Source organism: Lissotriton vulgaris, chromosome 2_1, assembly GCF_964263255.1.
Source record: "Lissotriton vulgaris chromosome 2_1, aLisVul1.2, whole genome shotgun sequence".
Classification (NCBI taxonomy): Eukaryota; Metazoa; Chordata; class Amphibia; order Caudata; family Salamandridae; genus Lissotriton; species Lissotriton vulgaris.
In genome coordinates this window covers 585336805-585358319 of record NC_141687.1, presented here as the reverse complement: position 1 = coordinate 585358319, position 21515 = coordinate 585336805, and the positions used below count along the sequence as shown (strand labels likewise).

Sequence of the window (21515 nt, the reverse complement as noted above, 5' to 3'; positions counted from 1 at the left end):
AGGCATATTCTCTGGATGGGACAGCCTCAGGGAACACGAAATACTGGTAGGGATCGGGTGCCCACAAGCCAAAAGGGATATAGTCGATAATTGGAGATATGCACCTCCCCCTCTAATACAGAATCTGCTTGGGGGCATGGATTACTAAGAGAGTGCAGTAGAGGCAGTCTATACATCCCGCGGATGCCCGCACAAGTGCACCAAGACATGGGGCTCATGGACAGGTCAACCCCGGGTCCCCCCCAGCGCCCAAGCCAGGGCCGGACTGGGAAAGCAAACTTGCCTTGCAAATAAGTCAGACCGGCCGGTGGCGGCAAGGGGACATCTTGGTGGGAAACAATGCTGCTGCTTTTGGTACAGAGGACTGATATTGCCGAACTGCTACAAAACTGGCCCCCTGAACTAAAAACCGCCCCCACCCGTCCAAAACCGGTACCAACCCTTCCAGCCCACCGGGAGAACGCCCGGTGCCTGCTACTGCCAGTCCAGCCCTGGTATGGGAAAAGGGGGCAAGGAAGGGGGGGGGGAGAGTTATGAATTCAGGCAGGAAAGCCTATGGTGGTGTAGAGCCTGTATTTCCGGGGGGTGATGGGAGGAGCAGAATTGTAGTCCCGTTATGTTGTGATGAAATTAACTCATTCAAGATTCTGGCAAAGAACGTGACTTTTGTGTACTGTACCGATTACCTGGTTTTGTTATCATAAAGCAATAAAAAACAATGGAAAAAACAATTTGTAGAGTTATATAGAAAATGTTTGCATCAGCTGCGGAAATGGCATGGAGAGTGATCAGTTTGAGCTTTAGGTTATCAATGGAGAAGTCTACAAAGAATATATTGTTTTCTTTTAGGTTGACCTCAACGTGTGGTTGGAACACTGAGCATGTTAATTTGGATGGCAAGGTGGTTGGTGAGTCCAGTTACACTGGAAATGTTGGTGATGTCGTGAAGACTAAATTCAGTTTTGGCCTTTGGTTTGTGTTGGTTGGGTGGCATGCTTGTACCGTGATTAGTATGTCGATTAGGGTGTCTCTTCCTTTTTTCATGCTAGAGTTGACTCAACATTTGAAGTCACCATGAATTGTGATGTGGCTGTGTTAAACGAATGAGGTGGCAGGGGGTCTAAGAATTTGTATATAAAGTCCATGTTCCATCCAGGAGGCGTGTAAATGAGGTGGCAAGTGGCCGACTGAGCGATAGAAAGTGTGAAATGACATTCATTGAGTTGTGTGTCGCTTATCTGTGGTGCATACCATGGGTACTTATGAATTGCAGTGAGACTTTCTCTATTCTGATGAACACGGTCCGCATGCTGGTATTACATCGGTGCTGAGATTGCATGCATTCAGGAGAAGATTATGTGCTCCTCGCACAGTTAGGCAGCATGCTGCTTGATACCTTGCTCACCTCCATGGTTAAGTATCTTTGCTGCTTACACTGCATTGACTTTTCTGCATTTGCAGTCAACGGGAGAGGTGTTCCACACATTGTGTAAAGCATTGGGCGAGAAGGCCAGCTGCTGTACTGTTGTCATTACTGTGGAATGGAGGTCAAACTTGTGATTCTACATGTGCAAAACTGACACCCTACATTTCAGGAAAGGAGCATGGTTAATCCATATAAACGACTTTTTCGAAGATTGTGGTTTGTTCAGCGCATTTGGAGGTTCTCAATCCAAAATGATGTCAGTTCCTGTTTGAAACACATAGCAGGAGACACTTACAAGAGATGGATGCTCCAGAATGCATTCATTTCCTTACTTTCCATCATGCTCTTCGCCCCTTTGCCACTATTTGTGGCCCTAATTTTTGCTTCTTACAGTTGGAACTTCTGCGGGACCTACTTCTGGATATTCTTGATTGGCTTTTTCCCCTTCCCTTAGTTCAAGGGGAGTTTGAAGTCATGCTATTCTTTCTGCATTAATCTTCATCTTGAATCAAGAGTTACAAGAGTAGCAAGGAGATTTTTTTTTTACACTCTGTGTATTTTTCCCTTCCTAAAAGGCAATTGATACTTTTTACATGTTGTATTTTTAGGGTGGTACTGTGACTACTGCCCTTTACTCTTGAACTCAAGAAAGGGACTCGACTGACTCAATATCTAGCCGTTCACATCGTGCTGCTGTAGCCTGTGGGAATAAGGATGCAGTGGTGGCTCGCATAGCGCTTGCTGCGGGGCGGGGATGTAGCAGGAAGGGGGGGGGGGTAGTAAACTTGGATATACGACGGAATGGAGGAACGTAATGATTACATTCCTCCATTTTGTCGTATGTCCGAGTTTACTACCCCACCACCCTGCCTCTCACCCGCCCTGCCTCACCACCCCGAAGCCCCCCTGTGCGATCCGCCTCTGTAAGGATGTATAGAATGTGCAGTGGTGTAGAAGTGAACCATGTTTCTGTGATAAAGAGTGCATCCAGGTCGTGATAGGTGATGAGGGCGGGGGTTTCTCTAGCGTAGTACTGCAGAGCATGCATTGATGAGCATGGGCTGGAGATTGTTTTGTGCTTTGAGGGTGTGTGGTGGTCAGCGGAATGTGTAGGAAATTTAGTCTGTGTTGTGAAGGTGCTGTTTGAGTGTTCGTGTAGTCTAGGTATGGGTGTAATGGTGGGGATGGGTTGTGTGGGATGCTGAGTGAGGCTTATGGTGAGACTTTACTTTGTTAGTTGCAGTGGAGAAGGATTTTTTGCCAAGGCCCAGGTCCAGGCGCAGGTGTTAAAAAGCCCAGGTAATTCCCTTGTCTGCATCCACCCTTATCTAAAGACACCCTAATGAGGTGATTGAAGTAGGGAGGGTGCAAGAAGCGATGTCACTTTTGTAGAGATAAATGCTGGGAAGATAGATACAGAGGAATAACGTGTTGTTGTATGGGTTCTTCTTTTAAAGATGCTATTGGCTGCAAGCCAGTGTTGTCACTTCCTGTTGAGATGGATACTGGCAGCTTCAGTGATGTCCACTTCTGTAGAGATGAAGACTGGGGAATGAGGTCTGCTCATCTGCATTCCTATTTTTAAAGATTATTTTGGCAGGTATTCATCAGTACCAGAGCGTCCTATTAAAGTGGGGCAGCTACTTTTCAATGCATCATTAGCATTTCAGAAAATCACCAGTGTTCTAGAAGCACTCATATTTTTCATCATAACAACCTGTTTTTTTTTCAGTGTAGCAGCACCTGTATTTTTTTCACAGCTATTGTATTTCAATTTGGAAGTAACTGCGTGATTCATCCGAACAAGGTTGGCATTATTTCAGTGTAGTATATCTAGCAATTAATTCCCACATAGCAGGACTGTTGTGCTTTGGAATTAAAAGTCCAAGAATTTATCATAAGTGATTTTTAGGTCTCGCCTGTTGTCGATGCGCATGCGCATCGAGCAAAGCGAGACTATTGCGAGTTATCCACTCTTTATCCACACTGCAAGGAATCGTGGCGATTCCTTGCAGTGCACGATAAATTTAAGGTCAATGCGCATGCGCATTGAGCTTATGCGCATGCGCATTGACCTTAAAAGTCACGGGCGCGTGCACGTCCGTCTTTGTTTACCCCTCCGCCCCCTCCCGCCGTGTCGCATTTCTCCTCCCCCTCCCCTCTCTTCCTTTCGTCTTCCTGCCGTGTCGCACCTCTCCCCTCTCCGCCCCCTCCCCTGCCCGCCCCCTCCCGCCGTGTCGCATTTCTCCTCCCCCTCCCCTCTCTTCCTTGCGTCTTCCGGGCCGTGTCGCACCTCGCCTGCACGTTTTCGGCAAGGAACTTTGTCAGCGCTTGTCTCTTTTTGCCCACTGAAATAACCGTGTTTTATGTTCATCAGGCTACGTATGTGAGCGGAAAGAGCTGCTGGCAAATGGCTGCTGCAACATCAATGTGCCAAGTTCGCAGTTGCACAGCTGCAAGAGCTGCCTGCCAAATGGTTGTTGCAGTGTATATGAGTACTGTGTCTCCTGCTGTCTTCAACCCAATAAGGTTTGTGGGCTCCCGGCTTTTGATTGTTTTTCCCCTTTTCAAGGAGTTAGCTTGAATTAACTTGTGAGCACCTCTGCTCTTTGCCAGCAGGTTAGGTTGGAACAACATCTGAACCGGACATTTGTCATTCAGGTAGGTTAGGACTGGTTATGGCAGACTCTTCAGTAGGTTAAGTTAAAAATGTGTGTTCTTCCGACCAGCCTCAAGAGAAAGTGAGTCTACCATAGTTCTCTTTTGTCATCTAAGGGATTACTTTAGAAACGTGTCTTGCTTTCTTTGTAACCGGCTAACTAGACCTGTGACTCTTTTATATATAAGATCTCACTGCACATAAGGAGAAAATCTCTTTTCTTTAAAATAAGGTTGGTGCAAACCCTTCTGCTGGCAATTATTAGTGTTCAGTTCTCTTCTCTTAATTGTTTTGTTTAAACAAAGTCTGATACAACACAGAGTAACTATTTCTCAATACCGACTAACGAATACTGAAAATTAATTTACGCCCGGGGAAAGTGGTGGCAGACCTCTCCGACTTACGTTTTCTCGATCTCCAGCTCCACTCAAGCTTCTGCTGCTACCTGTACTTCCCAGTAGGCCATGTCGCACCTCTCCCCTCTCCGCCCCCTCCCCTGCCCGCCCCCTCCCGCCCGTGTTTGTTTACCCTTGCCTACTCTCTCTCTCCCCTCCCCGCCCCCGTTCCGCCCCCTCCCCTTCCCGCCGTGTCGCATTTCTCCTCCCCCCTCCCCTCTCTTCCCTCCGTCTTCCTGCCATGTCGCACCTCTCCCCTCTCCGCCCCCTCCCCTGCCCGCCCCCTCCCGCCGTGTCGCATTTTTGTAGAAAGGCGCAGAGGAACCAAGCCAAAGCGCTGTTGGAAATGCAGCAAGCTTATCCGTGACCTCCTTTGGGTAGCCTCGGGCTTCGTTTACTCTACCTGTCTGGGCTGTTGTAGGCAATCCCACTGTCCTCGCTGTGGGCCGCCCCTGAAAGTTGCGCTCGTCAGTCTCTCAGAATCTCTGGGTACTGGTAGAATGTCTGCAGCATGCTTTTGGGCAGTCTCGCTGCACTTCCGGTGGGCACTTTTGTCTGGTCTGTTCTGTTGGAGCCTCACACCCTCCATGGCAGTGATGCTGGCAGTCTTATTGCCCTGAAAACGGAGGTCTCCTATGTGTTCCTGCCGCAGTCTCTCTGTCTAGTCTATGAACAGTGGCTACGAGGTGCTCTGTTGCAATCTCACTATCACCCCTCTGCCGAGCTGTCTACACACTGCCCCCAGTCTTTTAAATGGAAGGTGTTTTAAAGCCGCTCTTCATCCTTCCTTACTTGCGTCCTCTTCTTTCGTTTCTCCCCTCAGGCCCTACAATAAACGCTCCTCTTGCCCGTCTGCTCCTTTCCAGGCGCCCCCAAACCCTGACGGAAACCCCTCACAATCCTCTCTGAACCCCCCTTTATTGTGCTACTGCCTCCTTCACTCCTCCACATCACCCCATGCCCCCCCCCCCGACTCCCCTGCCCCCCATCTTCAGGTTTATTTCAATAATCCTTATTCTCCTTTCGTCTCCCCCTCGCCCCCTCATACCCCACACTGTCCGGTCAGCCGGCTGCCCTTCGTTCTCTCCCTCTCCCTTCTTCACGGCCCTCCCCAGAGTCCTCGCGCACCTGTGTTCACTCACACCTCCATTCTGTTCCCACGCACCTCTTTCCTTCAGCTATTTCTTTCCCTCGCTCTGGATTACTCACTCTCCCCATCACACCCCCAGACACCCTTTCGTTCACCTCATCTGCTTAAAGCCAAAAACTAGGACATTTCACGGAAATAGAAAAAGGACTACACCATAGTGGTCTCTCTCCTGTCACTAATGGCTGTGTTCGCATCTTGCTGTCACCGTGTCAAGTTGGTTTAATCATTTGGATGCTCCGTCCCGTCTTCGCGCCCCTCCCCCAGCACCCCGAGAGCCACTGAGCCGAGATGAAACACAATAATGGAGTCTCTCAGCTGAATGTTGTTGGATGTGGTGTAGTTAACAGCACCCAGCCGAAGCTAACTGGTTGGGTGACGTAGCTCCTGCCCCCCGTGCCCCCTCCCCACACACACACACAGAGCGAGGCTCTCCTTACAAGCCGCCCCTGCTACTAAGAGAGGGGCCTAGACCATGAGATTGTGAACTTGATTTAGTTAGTGTTCCAGGACCCTGCCTCTTTCTTTCGGGCGCCTGGAGGGATACACAATTGTGCAACCGGTAGACAGGGGGCCTCTGTCACAGCGACCTGGCCAGGGCTGGAGTGTTCGCACTAAGCACCCCATTTGTTCCGGGGTATAAGCCTGTTTTTTTAAGCATTACTCTCACTCTCTCACTCACTCTCACTCACCCTCACTCTCACTCACCCTCACTCTCACTCACCCTCACTCACCCTCACTCACCCTCACTCACCCTCACTCACCCTCACTCACCCTCACTCACCCTCACTCACCCTCACTCTCACTCACCCTCACTCTCACTCACCCTCACTCTCACTCACCCTCACTCTCACTCTCACTCACCCTCACTCTCACTCACCCTCACTCACCCTCACCCTCACTCACCTTCACCCTCACTCACCCTCAACCCCTCACCCTCACTCACCCCCACTCACCCTCAACCCCTCACCCTCAACCCCTCACCCTCCCTCACCCTCAACCCCTCACCCTCACTCACCCTCAACCCCTCACCCTCACTCACCCTCAACCCCTCACCCTCACTCACCCTCAACCCCTCACCCTCAACCCCTCACTCACCCTCACTCTCACTCATCCTCACTCACCCTCAACCCCTCACCCTCACTCACCCTCAACCCCTCACCCTCACTCACCCTCAACCCCTCACCTTCACTCACCCTCAACCCCTCACCCTCACTCACCCTCAACCCCTCACCCTCAATCACCCTCAACCCCTCACCCACCTTCACTCACCCTCACCCTAAACCCCTCACCCTCAACCCCTCACACTCACCCACACTCACCCACACTCACCCTCACTCACCCTCACTCACCCCACCCCCACTCACCCTCACTCACCCTCAACCCCTCACCCTCACTCACCCTCAACCCCTCACCCTCACTCACCCTCAACCCCTCACCCTCACTCACCCTCAACCCCTCACCCTCACTCACCCTCAACCCCTCACCCTCACTCACCCTCAACCCCTCACCCTCACTCACCCTCAACCCCTCACCCTCAATCCCTCACCCACACTCACCCACACTCACCCCCACTCACACTCACCCACCCTCACTCACCCTCACTCACCCTCACTCACACTCACCCATCTCACTCACCCTCACACCCACCCTCACCCTCACTCACCCTCACACTCACCCTCACTCACCCTCAACCTCATGCTAAAGATTTACAAAAAAACCCATTAACAATTCTAAAAGCACTAACTCTAATGCTGCGAGACCTATTGCATTTCTAATGCTTGTTTTTTTAAGTGGCCAGTTCTAGCATTGGTCAACAAGTATTTGTTTGTAATGGGACACTATTTTCACCTATCCGAGATGCTGATGTTGTTTTATTGAGATAGATCTGCCATTACACATTTAATGAGACGGTGTTGACGCTTTTCAGCAGAGTTGCAATACCTTAACGGGACAATGCTAGTGTTTTTGGCAGAGGCCGTCCCTGGCTGGCGCAATAACAGCTACCGAGGACATGGAAAATACCAGTCTGAGGTGCCTTAGCGGCAAACAACGAGAGGAGGGGCATCCTGCCCCACCCCCAGTCAGGGAAAGAAAAGCATGCAAGGTTGGTGCAAAGACACCGGGCCAATGAGGGCCGGGTAATACCGAGTAATGTTATGAACCCCCACTAGGGGGAGACACCACCACACCCTCAACTGGGGCACGGGGATGCTTTACGGCAGGATAAGTAGGCCAACGGTGGAGAAAGTGGAGCACGGCACTCGCAGCCCAGACCCACCGGTTGGCAGGGCACAAAATACAGACAAGGTTGTGAGTTGAAGCCGAGGCTACCCCTCACGATCAGAGAAAGAACCAACAGGAGACCAACATACTTTATGACCCCAAAACGCGGCATGACCTCAACAAAAAAAGGTGGCAGAATTATGACAAGCAAATGAAAAGGACTTGATTGATATATGGCAGTGATGATTTGGGACATGTCAACCATTGATGATTTATGTCCTGTCACGCAGCAAGGTTTTATCATACTGTCGAAATGATTTGTGTGCTGCAGCAGTGATTCATGACCTGTCGCGTATTATGATTTTTGCCCCTGTCAGAATGATTTGTAACACTCAGAATGAATGTAATAAAACTGTAGCCAACTATTCCCACAGAAAATACGACCACACGGCTGGTGTAAGCTTATTCATAAATGTATATGTGGGATGTGTACTAAGTGCGGGGGTTATAAGTAGTGCTGCTGGGCCTTCTCCTCTCCAGGCACTTAAGAGGAGGTGGAGGTTGTGTGAGACAGTTAACTGCACTTTCTTGCCTCAGTTATAAGCTCTGCCCCTAGTCTGGCCTATTGCCCACACTACCTTGCCCTGGCTACGCCGCCAAGGCTTCTTCCCTCCCCACCAGGGTAGAATTTGGACTAAGTCCGAAGTCCTCCCCGGAAGAGACCTTTCCCTGCTCTAGGCGGCACTCGCTCAGGGAGCAAGCTTATAGTCGGTCCTCCCTCAGAGCAAACGTTTCCAACAGTGTGTTCAGAGGGCTTCCTAAGTGCACCTGCGCCGAGGCTGCCCGGTTTGTGGACTCTGCACCTCCCTCCATGTTTGAATGGGCAGGTACTGAGTGTTTACACTTCTTTAATTTGAAATGACGAACCATGTGTCTCTGTGCGTGCAGAGTGAGACTTGTGCCCGAGGATATAGCGAGTTGTGCCTCTAGGAGTGTTTGGTGAGTAGTGCACCTGTGTGACTGCAGGGTGAGAGGTGAGCCTGCACGAGGACATACTGGGAGGTATGCATACAGGGGGAACAGTGTGCGTTTTGGTGACTTCAGCGTGCAGCCAATTAGAGTCAAACCTGGTGGCGTTGCCAATGCTTGTCTATCTTGCAGTTTATGTTGGGTCATTGATGTTTAGGCACAGTAGGCCGTTCTGGTTTGGATACACGTTTGCCGTGACCGTTTTTTGGTTAGATATTCGGTTGAAGAAGGCAGCTCGAGTATCCTAAGATATTAGTTGTGAAGAACGTTGCATTACACGTTTTTGTTTCTCCTTGTACTCCTCCATGGCTGTGGTTTACACCTTTGAAAACGGCCACACCAAGTTTCCAGCTTTGACAACTGCAGCATGAGATGTGTTTCTGCACAGCATGTACTAGAAAGCTGCCAAATATGACCTGTGCTTTTCAAATCATCATATTATTCTTTTCAAAATCCCTGGTTTTCCAAAACGAAAGCAGGCAGGAAGTAAACGGAAATGCAATCCTGTACAGTGTATACTTTACACAAGAAATCATGTTTTCCAGTAATGATGCAATGAAAGACAAAGAAAACGGAGCAGATCTCTCCCCAGACAGAAGTTGGTTGTCGTGTCTACATCGTTTCCACCCACCTCCAATGGCGTGGCTTCAGGGGTCTTTGGGGTGTTACACCCCCTAATATATATATTATTTAATAAATAGTTGGGTACAGGAGCTTTCAGTCGGGTATGGTAAGATGTCTGTTCGATTTCATCTGAGATTGTTAAATACTCAGACACCCCCAGCCCCTCTATTTTCAATATCTTAAAACATGGTTATTTGTCAAAATATTGTATTTTAAGTACCCTTCCTTCCCTTTCCACTAACCCTTCAGTCCCCGCTCATGTGCTGCTTCCCACCAGGGACGGTGCCTCTGCTAAGGCAGAGCAGTGTAGCCCCACTGAGCAGGTCAAAAAGTAAAACTAAAATGATAATAACTCATTATTATTATCATTTTATTTGTTCGTCGTTCCTCTGCTGGGTGTGGGCGGGGCTGCTCAGTTCAGAGCAGGGCAGGGGAGGAGTGGTTTGCCCACTGCAAGTGCACATGAGGCTTTGGCCAGCCGTCTCGGGCAGCAGGTCATGTGCACTTTTCATGTTCTCCACCCAGGCTCCCATTCCCTGGCTGAGGGACCGATCACAACGCTGCATTGTATCGTTGTGATTGGCTATGGAGAGCCTGGGAGCCGTGTGCTTCCTTGCCTGAAGTCCTGGAAGTGGGTGAAGAGGAACTAGAGGCTGCAGCACAGGGGTAAGCGTTTCATTTTTTAACCCGCATTTCCTCCCCAGCAACCCATCTCCTACCGCCGTTAAATACCAGCCGCCCCTTCTTTCCACATAATGATTAACCTGATATGCCAGCATGATTGGCAGAAAATCTGAAGCTCACCCCCCCACTCTTACTGACCAAGCTACGCCCCTGCCCACTTCTTTTACATCTTTTCATTTTTCTGTGGACATCCCCTAGCCATGTAAACAATATTTCTAGTGTAGAACATCAGTCCATGCCTTGTTTCCATTCCTGAATTGTTGGGGGAGTTTTAACTCTCCATTCTGTAACGATATCCTTTTTGCTGATTAGGAATCCCAAGCCAATGAGTGTGCGTGCTGCTCTGGAGCCCCCATCTCCTCCATAATTCCCAACAGCGCCACTTTAGGTGTTAAGTCAATCGTTTGTACCGTTGTTTCTGTAAAATACGACTGGTCCGATCTCGATTATCTTAGAATATCAGAATAGTCCCATACAATGTGCATCAAACTTCCCTTCTTCGCTAGGCATCTAGAACTATTTTGGAAGGATCCTACATTAATTTTCCACAGTCTTTCAAGTGTATAGTAAAATCTGTGTAAGACCCTCCCAGGATGTTATGGCATAGGTTGACAAATATTGTGGTGCAAAATTTTTAATTTTGTTGCTCAGAGTTGGTTTTTTTGCTGTGTTACTGAGGGCACTTTATTTTAATCTTAATCATTTCTGTTCAGGCTTAAACTAGTAGAATTAACTCCATAAGGGCATTGCACTTTGAAATGGGCATGTTTTAAGTATCTAGGAGTATCTGATTGCAATTCTTTGTGGTAACATTCTGAAACATAGATTAAGCCAAGCACAACAAGTAGAGGCTGGCCAACTGTCTTTGGGGTTGTTCTGCTTTGAGGCTGTCTGTTCTGTGTCCCACAGTGAGCTACTGTGGGACACCAAACGTCTAGATAGTAGCCAGTCAGAGATGACAAAGCAAAGAGCATGGGCATTGAGCAGTCTTTTGAGTACTCCACAGAGCGCTTCCTTCCTTCGTAACTTGGAACTGGAACAAACCGATATCGTTTACAACCCTCGTTTAAATACAGTTTCCAGAAAGAAGATGTAGATCCACTGTCCAAGAATTGAGAATTGGCTGCCAGTGGTTGTTTTTAAAATGATCTTGGTGAAGCTGTCCACATCCTTCATGTTCATGGCACCCAAAATGGATCCTACTGGGCCAAGTACACAGACTTGTGCAACACAGAATCTGACTGCTGTATGTATGCTACACATTCATTACACATACATGCGCACACATAATAGCATCTCAGGCTTCTGGGTTTCACATAACAGCAGACTTTTCCACAAGAAGAGCCACTAGGCTTGCCTCTCCTTGACACAGAGAAGTAGTTCTAGTCATATTAATGATTCACAAAACACAGTATGTTGTCGCTTCTGCTTTATGTGATACCCTCAGGACAGTAGTCCAGTGTCCACTGTGAGGGCACACTTGGTGAGCCCACTTGGTGAGCCCCGCTAAGTTATCGACTTTGAATCACCAGGGGCAGGCCTAACTCTCTGCATACACACTAAATTAGCTTGACGCCAGGGCCTGAATGTCAAAAAACTGTTTCATATGTGGCCAGGTACTCAGAGCAGGGGGCACATTTGTTTGCCTTGCAGGGGACATACCTGTCCTAACATATGCTTCTGCTTTTTATTGATGCTCTTGCTACATGAGATTAGTCTGTGATCCTTAACAGACTATGCAGCTATCACTGAAAGGTCCAAAATTCTTGTAACTTAGCTGCAGTCAACCAATCCCAGAGAAACAGGTGTATCTGTTACTTATCTTTCAGTTATTGGGCGGAGAAGTGCAGCAAGTTATGTCCTGTTTGGAAGATGTCACATAATCAGATGCAGGCACACTTTGCCAATAACAGGAGTTGCAGTATCTTCCTGACTAGAAGGCCAGGTGATCTGGCACATGTTTAATTGCAGTAGTTTGTCATATGAAGGCACTTTTGATGCCATAGAGGGGTTGGGCGTGCACTAGGTGATGAAGTCAAAGAAGTCAATATTTAGTTTTTCAAATGAGTCTTTTTTTTCAATCCGTTAGTTTTCACAGAATTGGAGATTTTACCGGCAGCCAACACGTTTCGTTTTCATGATGAGAACTTCGTCAGGGCTCAGTAGGCGAGTATCTTTTTGCTGAAGTTAAAGGTGTATGTTGAGAACTATTGCACTCCACAGGTATACTGGGTGCAGTGTAGCCTAGGTCCAAAGTGACCTCTTGTGATCAATTGGAATAAGCGATCCCTCAATCAAGTTGGTGTTCCAGGCTATTGCTCTGGAAGCACTCAGGATATCGCAGGGCCTCAGTCGGCCTCAGTAACAAATCTCTGATTAGAAATTCTCCTGCTAGAATGAGCTCAAAGTATCTTTGTTAATTTTGCACTTTTGATGCACTCCACATCATTCTCTTAGATTTGTCTATGGCACGCACCAGGATCACCAAGGATTTCTGGTCCACATCGTAGCACTTATGTGTAGGCACATGCACGAACATAAATGCGGGCTGCTTCTTTTGCTATAGGTCCCTCTATTGCTCTTGCAGATGTGTTGGGGGTTCTGTGTGTTTATGTGTGAGAGTATGTATGTATGTCTGTTTATTTCAGTTTGCGGTTTCTGGACACTGACGTGCACACTTCTTTAGCTATCACTCTGCAGTCAGTCATGCTTCAGGAGTTGTACCTCAAGGGTATCTGTGTTTGAGGGCTTGTGCAAATCTCTCTGAAGTAGGGTAGGAGATTCAGAGTGACATCTACTGCCCCGTTTATTACCGGTAAGGTTCATTACTCCGAGTCTACAACTTCCCCATCACAGTCTTGGTTCCCATCCCTCCCTGTGTTCGGCTTCATTGACTTTGGATAACAGGATTTCCGGGTGTGAGGTCAAAGGTTTTAAATCCCACAGGATGGGGAGGAGCTGCTCATTGATGTAAGGACTGTGACAGGGAGGTCGGATGAGGGGATAATGTGCAGCTAGGATTTCATCAGCAGTGTTTAGTCCGTTAGGCTTGGCTTTCTATGCCTCTGGATTGCCTCCTCTTGAGAGAACTACGTCAAAAACCCTTCTGTGTGATCTCACATGCAACTGTATTTAGGGTGCAGTACTTTTATGTGTATGGCTGCACACAGATTTGTGTGATGTCAAATGTGTTCTTTCCCACCCGCCATAACAAAAACAAAAGGGCTATGAGGCGGACATGCTGATGGCATTATATCGCTCCGTCCCCATATGCCCTCCCTCCCACCAGCAAGAAAAAGGCGCTATCATGCGGCCAGTGCATCTTTTTAATTTTTTGTTTAACGTTCAGTAATGCTGCACAGCAGCTTCACTACTGTGCAGCATAAATAAAAGCATTAACAAAGCCAATACCGGGTAGGCGAGACCTATTGGCTTTGTCAGTGCTTGTTTGATAAAGTGCATGGACTGCTGCATATCAGCAGTGCTGTTTTCAAGCTTCCTGGTCATTCTCCAGAGGCCACGGAGTTCACCTATTTATTTATGCGTTTTTATATAGCGTGGACTTTACCCGAAGGCGTCAGAGCGCTTCACAATAGGAACAGAAAATTACAAGTGAACAAATTACAAAAGCAGACGTTAAGTTACATGAGGTAAAAGTGACAATTGTGAGCAAACAAAATACATGAGGTTGCAAACAGTGCATTACAGGAGGAAAAAGTGACAAGTGTGCAGGTTACAAGAGAAAACAAAGTACAATTAGAGGTAATGTACTGTAATATATGCTAGACACTCAGGCACAAGAACAAATGTTACGTAGGCAATGGTGGCACTTGTGCAAGTATCAAAAGCAAACAAAATGTGAGAGGTAGCAAACAGTGTGTTACAAGAGAAAAGTGGCGTGTGCATGTTACAAAAGAGTACCAAACACAGGTACAAGGATAATACTGCAATAAATGGATAACACTCCAACCACAAAAACACACTGTGAAGGCACTTCCATAGTCATGGAGAATAGAGTTTTCAGTAATGGGAGGTCTTCCTTTAGATCATGGGTACTCACAAACTTTTTGTCGGGGGCCAAAATTACAGTGTGGCTTATGGCCGAGGGCCGCACCAGTAGGGGCGGGGTCAGGGTCAGTGGGGGGCGGAGCTAGAGTAAAATGCTATATTTCAAAAGCAGATGTAACTACAAAGAGCACATTTTGACAATATATTCTTATTAGCAGACAATAGCAATCTAAAGAGGCATTGCATAGCTTCATACACACTTTGACCCCAATTCCATCAGTCTCTCGCTCAGTCAGTGTCTCTTTCTCTATCAGTGCCTCTCTCTCTGTCAGTGTCTCTCTCACTCAGCCAGCCTCTCTCTTTCTGTCAGTCTCTCTCGCTCTCTCTGTAAGCCTCTCTCTCTGTCAGTCTCTCTCTCTCTGTCAGTCTCTCTCTCTGTCAGTCTCTCTCTCTCAGTCAGTCTCTCTGTCAGTTAGTCGCTAGTCAGTCAGTCGCTCTGTCAGTCAGTCTCTCTCTCTCTGTCAGTCAGTCGCTCTGTCAGTCAGTCTCTCTCTCTCTGTCAGTCTCTCTCTCTCTGTCTCTCTGTCAGTCAGTCTTACTCCCTCAGTCAGTCTCTGTCTCAGTCAGTCTCTCCCTCTCAGTCAGACTCTCTCTGTCAGTCTCTCTCATAGTCAGCCAGTCTCTCTCTCTCTCTCTCTTTAAATAGCAGTATTCTTTACTATTAACAGACACGCAACAGAACCAAAAAATAGATTTTTAGATCGAACTATGGTGATATATACACATAGCTGACATGGATTGCCTGGTTACAGGGCTTTTAGTGGGATGAAAAAACTGGGGGTTCTCTCAAAGGGCCAAGACAGCTAAAATTATGGGGTTGGCTTAAAAACATGTAAACACAAATCTGTGTTTATCATAGTGTGCCACCCTACTGGTATGTTGCTGCTTGTCATTGGATTCAGATATATGAGATACAACCAGTAACATAATACCTGCAACAATTCAGGACTATTGGCTTTGCCAATAGTTTTTAGTTGCATGAGATAAATAAGAAACAACTATGGCTTTGTTGTATATAAATTATAATTTTGAAAATGTGTCAGTTCTCAAAAGATGAGACTGTGAAAGAAGTAAAACCAGTCTATTTGAAATTACATCAAAATATTTGAGCAATTATGCTGCTACTGAGATGAGATTTTTTTGTTCACCCGGAGGCCGAAAATGGAGACCCCGGTAGTTAGTTGCATAAGATAAATAAGCAAAAACTATGGCTTTGTTGTATATAATATATAACATTGAAAATGGCGAAAATCGAGACCCTGATAGTTGCATAAGATAAATAAGCAACATTGAAAATGCATCCGTTCTGAAATGATGAGACTGTTAAAGAACTTAAACGAGCCTATTTGGAATTACATCAAAGGCTTTGAGCTGCTGTTGAGTTGAGATTTATTTAAGGGCGAAAATGGAGACCTAAGAGGTTTTTAGTTGCGTAAGATAAATAAGCAAAAACAATGGCTTTGTTGTATATAGTATTGAAAATGCTTCAGATCTGAAATGATGAGACTGAAAAAATGAAAGAAAACATGTCGATTTGAACTGACAAAGACTTTCTGCGTAGTAGTGCTGCTGCCAAGTTAATATATATATTTCTTGCCACCCTGAAGGCAAAAATGGAGCATCCATAGCTACCAGCTTTGAAGCTCTTGGTCCACTAAAAGCCCTTTCTGTTAACTCCGGTAGAACAAACTCGAATGAAAAATAAATTTGAGCTGATGATTAACTCACAATTGGTCACAACAGCGCCATCTTCTGTTGCATTCACATAATATGCAAAATCACTCGCAATAAAAAAGGGCAGATAAAGAAAGGCAGCAACTTGCGTGTCTTCTTCTGGAATCTTCACCTGCCGTGACCCAAGCCTATGACCTCCAGTGGCAGATGAGGGCGGGGGCCGCAGGTGAGCATGCAAGACACTACTTGTCTGCATATGCCCCTTTGACCCCTTTCTCGGCAAATGCGACCCCCGAAGAATCACAACAGCAGTAATGGCGCTGAGTCCTGACCCTGACTGCTGTTGTTTTCCATGGGGGCCGCAAGGGAAGGTCTGGCGGGCCGCAATTGGCCCACGGGCCGTACTATGAGTATTGCCGCTTTAGATAATAGAGTGGGCGTGAATTACTTTTGGAGGTGTCTTTGGAGGAGGAGAACTTTGAGGTCCGTTTTGAAGGCCTGGGAGGAGGTGGTGGTCCGGAGCTGAGGCGGAAGTGAGTTCTAGATTCTCACCGCGTTGCCTGAAAAGGATTGGGCCATTGATCTTTCCCTCTTGAAAGTGGGAGGTTCAAGCAGTAGATTTTCCGCATTACGTGATGGTCTAGAGCCTCCAGAGAGTTTCGGTTTATTCGCCAGGTAGCGAGGAGAGGAGGAGTGCAAGGCTTTGTGGGTGATACAGGCAGTCTTGTAGATAGCGCTAGCCTCGATGGGAAGCCAGCGGAGGGTGGATAACATCGGTGTGATGTGGTCGCTTCTTTTGACCCCATAAATGAAACGAGCTGCTGAATGGAGAACAGATCTAAGGGGGGACAAGTGGGATTTGGGGAGGCCAGTAAGAAGAGAATTGCAGTAGTCCAGTCTGGACGGGACCAGCGATTGCACCAGGGTTTTAAGGTCCTGCTCCGGGAAAAAGCGACAAATTCCCCAAAGAAGGCGCAGTTGGTATCGAGCAGATTTTGCAATGGAATTGATGTGGGAGGTTAGATTGAGTTTTTTGTCGAGTATGACACCAAGGGATTTTGCGCTGTCAACAATGATGGGTTTATTGTTAAGTAGATTCATCTGATCCATCCATGATTGAACTGGGGGAGGAGAGAGTGTGGAGGAGAGTCGGAAGAATCCAGTTTTGGAGGGATTCAGAATCAGTTGATGTGTTGACAACCAGTTGTGAATGGAGTCGAGAGTAGAGCTTAGGATGGAGAGATCATGAGTGGAGGCAACCTTGAGGTAGATTTTAGTGTCGTCTGCATAGAGATGATAGTGGATCCCGGATTTACTTAGGAGAGTTCCCAGTGGTTCTAAATATAGATTGAACAATGTGGGTGCAAGTATAGAGCCTTGAGGAACACCTTGACCTACCGCCACAGGAGATGAAAGACTGTTCGCTATTCTGATCATTTGGGATCTATCTGAGAGGAAGGAGGCAAACCATTTAAGCACAGTGCCCTCCATGCCCATTCTCTGTTGAAGAGTGTTGAGGAGGGTGTTGTGATTGACAGTTTCAAAGGCTGCAGAAAGCTCTAGGAGAATTAGAAGACAGGACCCCCCCCCGAATCGAGTATCCTCAGCGCGTCATCAACCACTTGCAGTAGGGCTGTTTCAGTGCTGCAGTTTTGGATGAAGCCAGACTGACAATTGTCAAGAAGATCATTGTCCTTGATATGACGAGAGAGTTGTTTCGCTACACATCTTTCTGTGATCTTCGGAAGAAAGGGTAGGTTAGTGATGGGGCGGAAGTTGTTGAGGTCATTCCTATCAGCAGTGGGTTTTTTAAGCATAGGGGTGACCTGCCCAGTTTTGAAGGAGACAGAAAGGGAGCATTGACAGAGGGAGAGTTTGACCAGAGTTGTCCAATAGAAAAGGGAATGGGTATAGAAGTCAATGGCACTGGGGATGGGGTCCAGAGAATGGTTGGAGGGCTTTGTTTCGAGGATGCACTTGAGAAGGGCATCTTCAGATATGGGGTCAAAGTTCTGCCAAATGGCTGAGGATTTGCGCTCCTCTGGAGGGGTAGGATGAGCGACCTGATCCACAAGTGATTTCACTTTTTCATCGAAGAATATAGCGAAATCCGCTGCTTTCTTTTTAGAATCCTCCAACTTGGAGGTTGGGGAGAGCAGTTAGGAATCTTGATGAGATCGAATAGTTTTTTGGGTCTATTTTTGGCTGAGTCAAGGAGGGTTTTGAAGTGCGACGCTTTTCCAAGGAAGATGTGCTTGTGGTACTTGGATCTTGCTGAACGAAGCGTGGCCAAATTATCGGTGGAGGGCACTTGCCTCCATTGTTTCTCCAGGAGTCTTAGCTGCTTCCTTTCTTCATAGAGGGGGGATTGTTGAACCAAGGTGCTGAGGGAGTGGGCCTTATCTTTTTGCTTTTGAGTGGAGCGACATTATTAATTTCGGCTGCAAGAACTGTGAGGCATTGGAAGGTGAATTCGTCAACATCTAGGTTCGGGTCTAGCCTTGGAAGTGATAACGCAGCTGATTCACAGAGGGGACCGACATCAATATTTTTAGCATCACGGAACCAGAAGGTAGCCCTCTTAGGTTGGCCAAGAGTTATAGAGTGTGATAGGTGAAGAGAGAATGGGATGAGGAGGTGGTCAGACCAGTTTACATGAATAGGGGTAGTGATAGAAAGCATGCCTGCAATAAATAACAAGGTCCAGGATTGAGCCCTTATAGTGTGTTGAATCTGTGCAGTGTTGGATACGATAGTTTGCAGAGAGGAAGGTGGCCAGCGAGTTCGCAGAAGAGTCATGCAGTACGCCCCATTGGAGATTGAAGTCACCCACGAAGGTCTGATTGTCACTTTGCGTGTATTGGTCGCTGATGAAGTCAGTGAGTTCCTCCATAAACGAAGGGCCACTACAAGGCAGGCGGTAAATGACATGGAATCTGAGTGGTGAGCGGTGGTGCAATTGAAGCTCAAGAAAAAGGCATTCAAAGGTGTGGAAGGAGCTCATAGGAGACGCCTTAAGTTTAAGGGAGTTTCTAAAGAAGACTGCAACACCTCCCCCAATGTTGTCAGTTCTTTCATTCCTAAATATAGAATAGCCTGTGGGTAATAGGAGATCAAGCATAGAGTGAGAGGTATCGTTGAACCAGGTCTCTGTGAGGAAGATCATTTCAATATTGTGAAAGGTGATGGTATCGGAGATTTCAAGTTTGTGTTTTACTGCAGATCTGCAGTTGTGGAGCAAACAGCGCAGCGCTGTCAAGACTGTTTTGGTGACGGGGGCACTTGGGCTCTGAAGGGTGATCGGGATATTGTACTTAAGCGGGGGTGCTCGGGAGGGTTTAGGTGGATGCCTGGTTCAGAACTATCCCCACGGATAAAGTTACCTAAATGGTGCAGATGGCACTACTTGCTGCCCAACTGTTAAAGACCTAAACGGTGCAGCTGGCACTACTTGCTGCGCAGCTGTAAAAGGCCTAAACGGTGCAGCTGGCATTACTTGCTGAGTAGCTGTAAAAGGCCTAAACGGTGCAGCTGGCACTACTTGCTGCACAGCTGTAAAAGGCCTGAACAATGCAGCTGGCACTACGTGCTGCACAGCTGTTAGTGGCCTAAACGGTGCAGCTGGCACTACTTGCTGTGCAGCTGTAAAAGGCCTAAACGATGCAGCTGGCACTACTTGCTGCCCAGCTGTAGATGAGGCAAAGGCCGCCAGGGCGCCGATAGTACCATTTCCTTCCGCAAAACTTCAGAGGATCAAAAATATCCTTTTGGCCCTTTTCTGCCCGGTGTAAACTCTCGGGCTCGATGTTATTCTCCCCATTTACACGGAACCTCCGGGGCCCCTCCCATCAGCATTCCCTGTGTGAGGTGGGGAACAGACACAAAGACGCCAGTGCGCTATTATTTTGCAGAACTTTGCTTTCTCTAGCGTTTCAGCATGAGATTACACTGCAGACATGGAACATAGCAGGGCAAAGGCAGGTAAACACGCGTAGCTAACCCTCTCTCCTGATCACCTTGGTTGCTCCGCCATTTTGGAAACGAATTTCCTTTTACCCTGATCGTTACGGTGCGTGCATATTATTTGTGGTAGATTGCTTCTGGCAGATGTATGGGCAACAGCATGCGTTTAGACAGGCTAGCGCTGCTTTATAATGAGCCCGCTTTGAGTTGTGGCAGCGAGTGTTACCGAATAACATGTAGCAGATCAGGACACTCGGGCGCCATTGCAGGGTCAGGCATGACGAGATCGGACAAGCAAATCCTTCAGATTAGCCATAAATGTATCCAAAAGTGCAGACACCCACCTTCATTCGCCGGGATTGCTGCAGTGCAGAGGAACTTGATCACTCAGCTTTTATTTCAATGTTTTATCTTCCGAACTCGGACGATCCAGACGCTGTCATTTTGTTAAGTTTGTGTCTGGCAGATCTCGCCAACTTCAACTGCAGATTACGGCCACTCTGGGTCATAAAAGCTGTTTCTTCCAGTCACCTCTTGTGCTGTAGCCCTGAAGCCCCGTCACAGATGGACATCAGCATGTCTGTCTGCTTTGCCAATACTTCCATCAATTTGCTGTCTATCTGGGTGATGGTGCATTGAATTAGGTTACCAGAGATAGTGTTTTTGCGTTACTGCAGAGGGTAGAAAAGGATCTTCCTGCTTTCACAGAGAATAGTAAAGTTTCCTGCAAATGATTGAAGATTCAAAATGAATGGATATGGGGAGGCAATTCCACTTTGTAGTGTCGAAAGTTAAGATGGCAAGGTTTCCAAAGGTGACCGTTCAAATTTTAGGGATTATAAGAAGAAACAGATCATTCAAACTTAGTCTTCAGGGACCTCAGTGCCAAGATAATTTAATGAATGAAAGTGGAAAAGTATGCAGCCCTGATAGACACCAAAACTGAGTTTTGGATTCACATGTTTACAGAGGGAGTGCCACGATTTAATAGGTGGTATTTTTATTTATGATTTTTATTATTGAAGCTGGAGAGACAACTCAAGCTCATGTTAGCACCTAGGTACTCTGCATTAATGTTGACAGATGTTGGAGTTCAAATATTGCTTGACCACTTTCGCAGTCCAACCCAGCACCATAAAAGTGTTTTAGGTGTTTTTGGCCATTCATTTTTTGATCTGTTTCTAAGAGTTGATGTACTGTTCTCTAGGTCCCTGATTTGCCAATGTGCACAGTTTTTCTGATTTTGAAATGGAAAAGTGAACATAATTAAAATAACCTGGTGCTCAATGTCAGGTCTGCCCTCTAACTTGATCAGTTGGATCAGAATTACCTGGTAATAAGTCTAGAGTTCCCTTCCAAGACTTACCCTTTCAAATATTGTTTTGCATAATTTGAGTGTAGCCTCACAATGATATGAACTTTTTCTATATATAAAGCCCTATAATGCTCTCCTGTCATTTATTAGCGATGTAAATAAGAGGTAACATTGGGCTAGCTAGACTAAACAGCTGCAGATGAACATTTATATCATTGGCAATCATTCAACTCATTGAGACATCCTTTACATGGAGTTAGTGTTGTTATTTTCCATTGTATAGTTTGTTTGCTATTTGTGTGGCC

At 47.0% G+C, this 21515-nt stretch overlaps 1 protein-coding gene across 4 annotated transcripts in view; it reads left to right on the top strand.

The window, feature by feature from the left end:
• The window catches only part of TKFC (triokinase and FMN cyclase), a 222592-nt gene that overhangs the window by 89921 nt on the left and 111156 nt on the right, over positions 1 to 21515 (top strand). Inside the window, exon 1 of one of the 4 annotated variants that reach the window (XM_086955604.1) lies at positions 8548 to 8740. The exons of 1 other annotated variant lie outside the window; for it this stretch is intronic. The gene's annotated coding sequence lies outside the window, so the exon portion shown is untranslated. Of the gene's footprint in view, positions 1 to 8547; positions 8853 to 9986; positions 10173 to 21515 lie in introns of those variants that run through there. 2 more of the 4 variants (XM_086955606.1, XM_086955607.1) reach the window with 2 other exon arrangements.